The sequence below is a fragment of the Hippocampus comes genome, unplaced genomic scaffold, assembly GCF_001891065.2.
Source record: "Hippocampus comes isolate QL1 unplaced genomic scaffold, H_comes_QL1_v1.1 scaffold272, whole genome shotgun sequence".
NCBI lineage: Eukaryota > Metazoa > Chordata > Actinopteri > Syngnathiformes > Syngnathidae > Hippocampus > Hippocampus comes.
In genome coordinates, this window is record NW_017805876.1 from 135,232 (window position 1) to 145,808 (window position 10,577).

Consider the following 10,577-nt stretch of genomic DNA (forward strand, 5'->3'; position numbering starts at 1 on the left):
CAGACTGACAGGCTCCCGGGGCAACGTGACTTCCTCCGTCCAATCAGAGCTCAGAGACCAGGAATCAGCCGCAGAGCTCTTTTTGCACGAGTTTAGTGTGCACCGGCGCAAACCTGTGCACGTTTGGATATTGGTGAGAGACAACAACGAACAAATACCGCGTTACTGTTTATCCTTAAGTGAATTTGATGCAATCTGCACTTGACTTGAGCACGTCATTCTTTTTCTCTAGACTTTTTACTTTTGTTCCCGACATCTGAAAACCAACCGCATTATACTCTTTATTATTCCAAATAGTCTTAGCCTACGCATTATAAAAAGACTTGATTGAGATGAGACTTTTTACTTTTGTTCCCGACATCTGAAAACCGCATTCTACTCTTTATTAGTCCAAATAGGCTTAGCCTACGCATTATAAAAAGACTTGATTGAGATCATTGAAACATAGACATGCAGCATGATGGAACGTGAAACTAGGGAACATTAACATGATGACGCAACAGATCCATGGAAGCAAGATATTCCATCCTTGGCCCGATTTCAGTCAAGTGTTAGATGCTGTCGCTTTTGTTAGCTTAGAAACCGCGAGGTCTTGGCGTTCAAAAATATCCGTCTAATTAGGGAAAAAAAGACATTGCAGCCAAATTATTATCATTGGCTAAATTATTTTGTTTTGTTATTTTGTTTTACGCATGAAGAAACTGTTGTCAATTCAATAATTTCTGGCAGAATTTGACTTTCGGCTTGCCACAAACACCCAACCCCAAAACAACCACTGTATGCAAGCTAACTGAAGAAGAAGAGGAGGAATTTTTAGCCATAATACATCGAGTTGGGTATTTTAAAAAAACGATAAAACAAAAATCCAACATATGACATTTCAATACTTGCATAGAAATCATATAAACATGAAAGAGGGAAACGATGCAGTTTCCCTCTGTGTTAAGAGGACATTTTTTCACATGGGTTTCAAATAATTTTTACTTTTCTGTCTTTGTGCATGTCAGAGTCTTTACTTTTTTTACTTTTAAATATACAGTATACAATATTCTGTCGTGTTTTGTTGATGTTCTTTTAGTATCGGTTGCCTGCTGTACTTTTACTGAAGTACAGTTGTCATCTGTCTGGCTAAGCTAGCTAGCTAGCCGGCTATGGAACGCTGAAGTCATAAAAATAAACACAAAATAAGCAATAATGTACTGGAAGCTTTATTAAATGCACGTGCACAATCTAATGGGGACCAGTGCGAAAGGAAACAACTGTAAAATGACATTGTTCAATCGTGACTGACACTGCTGTCAGAGAGGAATTGATTTACTTTTAATATGTTTATAATGGGCGACGACGTCGTGGTGTACCCCGCTGCTTTTTGCCGGAAGATTTAGGTGATTGGTTGTGTAATTTGGCTTCACGACGAACCTATCATTTCGATGCAATGCAGTTCTCCACTACAATAATATATTGTTAAAATAATACGACTTGTCTTTAACAGTGTCAATCGACGCGAGTATCTCTGTAGATGCAGGTTTATTCCGCCATACTCATAGGAACAAAATGTTCTGTTTTGGCAGTTGAGTGTTTCCTGAAGCACACTGCCACCCTTTGGTCAAATTAATGAATTACAACTACACTGACCAAACATTAATTATTCATGCAAGGGTTTATTTCTGGAATGTGGGGGGTCATCAACGTGGGCGACTGCTGGTGTTTTTGTCCACAAGTGGGGTACTGACATACATCATGAATCATTTTACATGAAGGCAATAGATAACTGATTTTGCCGACAATGTTGAAAAAGGGGTGGGTGGCCCTGTGGTGGTCCAGTAGTGAGCGCGTCAATCTCACAGTGCAGAGGTACCAGGTTCAATTCCAGCTCTGGCCTGCTCGCGTGGGTTTTCTCCGGGTACTCCAGCTTCCTCCTACATTCCAAAAACATGCATGGCAGGCTGATTGAACCCTCAAAATTGTCCCTCGGCATGTGAGCGGGGATAGTTGTTCGTCTCTGTGTGCCCTGCGATTGGCTGGCAACCGGTTCAGGGTTTCCCCCAACCTACTGCCTGAAGACGGCTGGGATAGGCTCCAGCACACGCCGCGACCCTTGTGAGGGTAAAGCGGAACGGAAAATGGAAGTTTGGAAAGGCCTGTAGTTAACTTATTGAGCACTAGATGGTGCTAGCGTTCTAGTGGAAATGACGTAGCCACAATTGTTCTACAATATGTTGTCAAATTCTATGACAAATGATTTAAATTTTAGTTATGTAGCTACATGAGATGAAAAAAAACATCAATGAATGTAAATATAAAGAACAGTATGATGCAGCGCAGATCTACACGACAACAATTTATCAAAAAATATTGTTAAATTGGTACCTCTGACACTGTCAATAAAAACTGAACATTCTTAACTTGTTAAGGCATCATGTTTTAAACTCATCTTGTTTCGGATGATGTGAGAGTGTTCCTAATGAAGTGGCCAAAGACCAACACAACATCAAGTAAATTATGACAGTCATGGAACTTGGAAAGTTTCCAACTCGCCCCCAAGCCTGATGAGGACAAACGCTGTATGATAAGCATGGACAACACATGATAACAAAAAAAGTTTTGTAGTGTACTCCAATAATCATCTTTTGTTAACATTTTGAAGATCAAACCACAGTGTGATTTTTAGCTGAAAGCTTTGGCATGAACTTTTATTTTGACATCTTATTAGTGCTCATGAGAATGTATTGCTCTGGAATGCCTCCTCAGGTGGATCCCTGCTCCCATGATCTATTGGCGCACCCCTTTGAATGCCACTCGTCAACCCTGAGGGATCCCAACCAGTCCAGTTAAGAAGGAATTTATGTTTGAACATTTCACCTGCTGTTGTGCAAATAGAGCAGAGGACAAGTAGAATAGAGATGCAGATGGCAAGACGACCACTGTTCAGTAGTGGTTTAAACAACAGGCCACTTCCCTTCTTTCTGGCTTCCTGAATAGTTTAGCAATTTTCCAGGTGCTATCTCAAGCCCACTGAAGTTTCTCAGGTGGGCAGCAACCCAGCAACAGGAGTGCTCCTTATCTGTTCCTTTGTGCAAGGGGAAAGTGATCTTCCATCCGTGTAATCTGATGGCTCCTGGATGAGCGAGCAGGCTTTACATGACACTCCACTGTGGCCTCATCTGAATAATGCAGCTCTCTCAAGTTAACAAAGCTCATCCGGCGTCTTTCAACACAAGCACTCTGTGAAAAAAGGTTTTGACATCTTTAGAAGTTAGTCATAATCAGCTCTGTTCGATGATCACCACATTGTTTTCTTTGGATTACATGCCAGTCTCCTGGTGTGTGTTATGACTGTTTACCACACTCACTTTTAGGACTACTAAGTGTGGCTCTTTAGGGCTGTTAAGAGCGGTCTCTTAGGCTGCAAAGAAAGTGGAAGCCTGCTGCGTGTGGTGACCTGTGTTCTCTTCTTCTTACAGCCATCATCCTCTGTGATAAAGTTGCACGTCTGTGGAAACTCCATTAAGGGACGAGTGAGACCAACGAGCGACTTGCTACAGCTCCTGGAGGGAATATTTCAAAGAGGAACTTTAAACATTTGGGATAACATCAACGGTGAGTACGTTTATTGCGTTGACGCGTGTGTTGCAGACTTGGCTGATTGATGATCACTTGATGCTTGAAGCCAGAAAGTATTATTGACACGTGTCATTCGATAATCAAAGCAGTTTTACACCTAAACGAACGACTCTCTCTGACACGTTGTCTTTATTAATTCACAATGAGGAATGGCCATTTGCTCTTAATGGCTTTGCTGCAGGGAATCGTTTGCATCAAAATCATTTTAGTCACACTGTCGTTATGGTTTTCCCTCAGAGGGCTGTGATGACTGAAAATCACATCAAAGTATAATCTCCTCATCATTGATTGTGAGCATATTCTGTCATCTTTGTAATATTAAATAGAATTTAGGGATACTTAGACCTAGATTTTATGTATGGCGATTTTTTAATGGCAATATTCGCAAAACTGTGGACATTAATGAGGAATCAAAATTAAATGGTGTGATCAGCCAAAGCTCCATGTGCCGGATGATGTTCATGTGACTAAATGTAGTGGGGAAAGTTGTCAGCAAATCTGTGAAAATTCAATCGGTGCAATTGTATGCTCTCAGATCTATACACACACACTATAAATCTCTTTACCGAGGCCTCCATCAGTTGCTTTACAATGTTCATCTAACAAGGGCTAAAAATATGTTTTACTTTTTCTTGAATGGTAATTATATTTTCAAAGTTGGCGTGTATTTATGATGAAATCAAATGCGAATGGATGGACAGATACTGATTGATAGAGTATGTGTGGGTGGGTGGTGGAGGTGGGGGGTAATTATGCCAAGTGATGCTGTTCCATTCCAGTCCTCTAGGTGGCAGTGGTAAATCATTGCAAAGTGACAAAGTGGGTGCCGCACACAAGCACGCACATTCTCATTGCCTCAACTGCGCGCACACACCTGCTGTATATGTAATGGGCTTCTTCCTTGACCCGTGCACCATCCCTTGACAAAGTTTTATGATAATTGGCTGATTAAGTCGCCAAACGCTGCAGTGGTTCGCTCGACTGACCTCCGTGCTGGCAGCGTGGGCTCACTTCCCACTCAGCGACGCTGAGGATGTGAGTCTGAAGAGTTGTCTGTCTCTTGATATGACCGACTTTTATTTTTGCCTTTTCATGAATAAAAAAAAAAAAAAAAAACAGTGTTGGATGAAAACATCACAAAATAATCCAAAACAATGTCAGGTACGAAGCACCACAATGAATAGGGAAAATCTACAGTTAATTGATGACATAGTTCCTTGTCACCAAGACGTCACAAGATGGCGGCAAAGCACTACAGTTGTCTAAATGAAGCGCCTCGGCCCACTTCAACATATAATTTGATCTAAATGAAGCATCGAAACTCACTTAAACATCTCTTATTATCACCAGGATGCTACAGGTGATGGCAAAGGAATCATGTAGTGTCAAAGAAGCACCACAACTCACTTGAACATAGTTCCTTGGCAGAGAGATTGCACTCCACGGAGGCAATGCAGTATTTTTGCCAAAATGAGCGTCCTCAATCCACTTCAACATAATTCCATGGCACCATGATGCCACAAGATGGTAGCAAAACAAAACTTTTGTCTCTGTGAAGCGCTCCCAACACACTTCAACAAAGATACTTGGCATCAAGCTGACACAAAATGGCGGAAAAGCACTACGGTTGTCTAAATGAAGCGCCTCGGCCCACTTCAACATAGTTCCTTGGCACCAAGACGCTAAAGATAATGGCAAAGCGATACTACTTTCCTCTAAATAAAGCCCCTTAACTCATTCCAACAGATTAGTGCCTATGCAGGCTAGTCATTTGTCACCCAAAGCTATTTCGGCATCAGTATCTGCCTTTTGAGAATAACAATGACTGCAACGCAATTAACATGAAGGACTTAAAAAGGAGACAACTACAATTCAGCAGGACACGTAAATGTCTGATTATCAGCGCTTTTACGAGACAAGCATGTCTTATTCCGTCACTGGGGAGGATAGCGTTTCCATGACAACGTTTACAAATGAGGTTGTGCGCAGCAGTCAATCATCTCTCAGCATGGAGGAATCAGCATGAACGTCAAACGGGCAATGAGGCAGATTAGTATCCCGGACTGACACGTTTCGCACCTCTGCACGATTGCAGCCAGTGTGTTACATAAATAATGAAAGCAGGAGTGTGAAAGCGTGTGTGGGGCCTCGTGGCTGGGTGAGGCTCATTTGTATTCCGTTTCTTTAGTATGAGGAGGAAAAAAAAAAGGGCATGAGGCAAAGAAGGCTTTGTATAGCTCCGTCCTGCACTGTGATTGTGATCACTTTATTCCTTCAGTGTGTGGTTAATTTGATGCTGAACGATGTGTCCGGGAAAGTCTTTAAGAGGCAGGAGAGTCATTAAACGGCAAGAAATTAGTGACACTTCAATGTCATTGAATGTCTTTTTGCCAAGCCGTTAAAATACTGTGCTAACTGGATTTAGCCACAAGATGGCACATCATTCAAAAAGGTACAAACCCAGTGTGTTCTCAACACTTTTTTTTTTTACACTAAATACCTGTAGAACCTTAAAAAATACTCAACTTTCCAAGTACCACCGCCATGAACAACATTAACGCATAGTAGTAAGAGTTTTTTTTGGTTTTTTTTCCGAAACAGTACATCATTGTAAACCACTGTAACTTAAACACTGCGCTCTTGGAATCATGACTCACATAAAATGTATTCTGCATAACCTAAATAAATAAATATTTTTGGGGGAAATGACTGGAAACGAAAAGGTCCGGATATTAAATGCAAATGTTTTGTACAAAAAAAAGTTAAATACAACTGAACTGTGCTTGGGCAGAGGGGCAAGTGATCCGAGTCCATGTTGAAAATTGCTTCTTTAAATCATATATAGCCCTTTCAAAAATATATTTTTACTTGTGAATGAGAACTTTCGTTTGAAAAGACCCAAGAAAATGCCATAAGAGTGTAAAAAATATATATTTTTTTGAGATAATTTCTAAAGGATCGTGATATTCTAGACATCCTTGTCAACTATACTTTTGGAACATGAGACATTATTTTGGACAGTGAAATCGGTCAAAATGTTCAGTAAATGTGAATATAGGAAAGGAACTTGGCTCAAATTTTGTGGGTGCTTGATTTTCCTTTAGGACTGCTTCAGCACCCCCAAAATTGGGGCTACACATGCCCCTTGTGCTCCTCCATATTACGCTGTTAAATCGCTGTTCCTACCAGGTAGACTGATTTTAAATACAGCAACAAACATGGATCACTCGCTTTGCAAGCAACACTTCTAATGAGAGCGAATATAAATCGACAAAGATTTTCAATCCAAACACACGCGATGCTAATCCAATATCAATAATAATAAATGAATTAAAAAACATGGATTAATGCACGGCTCCCAGCCGCCCGTCTGTTATTAATCTCTAAACCACAACTGGTTCTGCATGGCAGTGTGACCTATGATTTAATATGCTTACATTGCAAGGCCCCCCCTTGCGGCAGTAGAGATTAATTAAGCATGATACATTTTGCATAATATCCGCTTCAGTCCAATCAAGAGTTTTGTTGAAAATAAATCACTATTGGTCCACTGGTAGTTATGAAAAGAAGAAACCAAAAACTGCAGCAAAGATTTTGGAGCTCTCTTTGGTCAGTGTTGAAAATTTCATTGCTATTGCATGTACAGGCTCCATTAGCAGCGCTAAAGTGAAATTAAAAGAAAACCGATCACGAAAAGTCATAAAAGTAGAGAGCGAAATATTCATACGAGTGGAAATGGGGCCCGGTACCGGTCGGTGAGTCATTTGTTACCGGGCCGCGCAGAGAGAATAAATAACGTACATTACTTCTGTTTTATTCATTTCGCAATCTTCAGGATGTTTTATTTTGAAAAATTGCCGGATTCTTTGTAACATCCGTCTACAGTATGTCACTCTTGACGGAGGTCAAGGTGTGCTTCTCGGTCACGTGATAGGTTACAGCTAAAATGAAACCCAGGAGGGAGCAAAATGAGTAAAAAAAACAAACGTCTTTGGAAAGTTACTTTGGGAAGGGGAAAAGGCGCAGCTAGGGAAAGAATCATCATATTTATCATTTCCTCTTCCCTCAAATAGCTGTCCATCGTAGTATCAACTTTGACCTGTGGATTTGCGATCATAACAATCGTTGCGATTGTCGGCTTGACCATTTTCTGAGCAGATCGCGGTGGAAAAAAAATCGATTCAAGCGCACCCCACAGCACAGCACAAGCCTCACGATAATGTTTTAGACACATCAGACTACCTGATATTTGTTGACTTGGAGCGAAAGAAAATTGATGCCCGACTGTTGCTATGTAAAGAGAAACCTATACAGTCGGTGGGATACTTTTCAGCTAATTTAAGCAGAACTGCGATAAATGCAGAAAAGTTTCCATGAAATTCGTTTTTTTTTATCACACAGAAGGATCATTCATGGCCACTCTGTCAGCAAATTCATAATAGAACAGAAGGTTGAGTTTAGTTTTTGATTTCTAATCCACTATTATTGTTGGAAACCTTGAATTCTTTGTGTAAGGTAGGTAAGGTTACAGCTTGGGGAAATTAATTGAAATTGCCACATTTGTACCACCGGAATATTCTCAGTAGGGTTTTAAACGTAGGGTAAATAGTAAATGTGGTAATTAATTCGAAGTAGTTTGTTAATAGAAAACAAATTGAAAACATGGCCTTGGACCATTTAAAAAAAAAAAAGCCTTCCTGAATATTTTGTTGCTCATCCTTTTGCAAGGACGACTGCCGCTTATTTATTTATTTATTTATTTTACAGGAATTAAAACTCTTTTCAGAAGTTCAGATTTCAGCTTTTTCCAAGTACTTTTTATGTGACTGAGACTAGGACTCTAGCTCTCACTCTGCAGGCCTTTCCATTCTCATCCACGTTTGTGTGCTTTTGGTCTTCCATCCAACCCTAGATGTCTTACACATTTGGGGGAAGACATTAAAACAAAAATCGTTTTAATGTGTGGTAACGAGGGACATATAACACTCAATATTAATGTTGTATTTTAGAAAAATATACAGGAAAGACATAATAGAATTACAAATAAGTAAAAAAAAAAAAAATTATTATTATTTTTATTTTTTTTTTTTAATCACACTGCATGCATCAACTGAATTGCTCTTCCTTCTGATGTTCCTGCCTTGGTCAATTGGAGGCATAAAACAGACAGCTCAGCTCCTCTCTTAGCTCATCAATACAGCACTCGTCACTCTACGCACGTCCACCCGACCACCGTCTGTGTTCACTGTGCTGCGTAAAGTGATGAAATGAAGCATTGTAGTGTAGATGCTATATAGCATTAGCATTAATCTAGTGGACTGAAAGGCGATACACAAAATTGCATGTAATTCTAACATGTTCTGAACCTCATGAGGTATTATTCGTTTACAGACAAACTCAGACGAAAAAAAAAACAAGCCATGACGCCCCCCCAATGTGTGCACATTAACATACTCGGCTTGAAGGTGGCGGTGACAAGTTTGCGCCACGTTTGCACAGAAGCTGACAAGGCGTCAAGTGGCTTGACACAGCAAGAGCGAGGCACAATGGCGTCTCCCAAATGGATGTTTGTCTTTTAACTTTGAAATAGTGGACAGGTCGCACAGACGCCATTTGAGACAACTATTGGACCCCCATGCCATAAATCATTCACTTGTCGCAAACACGTAACTTATACATGACGTCCAAATGAACTACTGTCTATTTATTCCACGGTGTAACTACTGCAAAGTGGGTCAACCTACTTTAAGTCATGGGGCTTTTTCTTTTGTCACTTGAGACATTTAATTTTAGATTTCTTTAGCGTGTCCGTGGTGTCTTTTGGTGCCGATATTGAGTGTCAGACACGACTATGTCACAGCGCAGGCAGCTGTTAAATATATCCCCTGTTGCCACCAATGTTGGTTGTGTGTGTGTTTTTGCTCGGCCATTGTTTCTCTGAAGTTATTCTGCCATAGTGACATGCGCAGTACACATTTATGCATTTTTGGTTACGCTGTGCCGCTTTCCTCCAGCATGGAGGCCACTCGCATTTTCTGGAGTTGAAACATGTTGCGGTGGAGTAAAACGTCAGCTGACGATGGACTGGTTAATGAAGACGGTGCGGAGCCACGTCTCGCAATTAATTCCACCCTCACATAACTGTCACATAGCTGTCATTTGCTTCGCGTTACGTGTGGTCTCTGCTCAGAGCTGACCAAAAAATATATTTCAGGCATCAGTGTAAACTGTTTGGGAAATCTTGTCGCAACTTTTTCCTTGACCAGTGCAATTGGCGATAGAACCTCAACATACGTAGTCATCGCAATCATGGAATGACCTGGGTGTCAGGGAAAAGCCCCATCTTTTGAATAATCCTGACACAAAATCAAGTCCCCCTACTTGTAATCCTCCTTTAAATGGTACAGATCTAATTAAAGTGAGCGCTGGCTTGGACGTTCTCCTTGAAGTTGTCTCTCATGCTGTTGTCAATGCACTGCCTTTGAAAAGAAATGCAGTTTCCTTGAAAATGACTACAAACTAAGTGCATACAAAGGACGCCGGTATTAACCTTGGAAAATAGCAGAGCGGATTATGTTTCTGAGAAAATGTTGAAAATTGGTTCCAACAGCAGTCCTTTTACACCAGCATTTTTGAAATAGTCTGTCGCGCTCAGTTATGTTTGACAATGAGTTTCTCGAATGGAAACAGGCCTGTCATACAAACCGCTCGGACAGATGGAAGGACAAGCTATCAGCGTTAAAAGTCCCATCTGGTCGGTTGACCACAGAAGGTCTTTAGTCGGGATTTTTCTCTATGTTATGCTAAGTTGCACTTGCTGGTTAAACGTCGCAGCAAGTGTTGGGCGGAGTCCAGCTCTCTGTACCGTATCATTGTGCGGTATCGCCCAGCACTATGGCACATATTACATGTTGTCTATCTATCTATCTATCTATCTATCTATCTATCTATCT

At 40.7% G+C, this 10,577-nt stretch overlaps 1 long non-coding RNA gene across 1 annotated transcript in view; it reads left to right on the top strand.

The window, feature by feature from the left end:
- Positions 1 to 10,577, top strand: part of LOC109527132 (uncharacterized) — a 29,145-nt gene continuing 18,568 nt past the window's right edge. The window contains exons 1-4 of the long non-coding RNA XR_002170477.1: positions 1 to 133; positions 2,752 to 2,830; positions 2,999 to 3,237; positions 3,465 to 3,600. This is a non-coding gene — a long non-coding RNA (uncharacterized LOC109527132). The remainder of the gene's footprint in view (positions 134 to 2,751; positions 2,831 to 2,998; positions 3,238 to 3,464; positions 3,601 to 10,577) is intronic.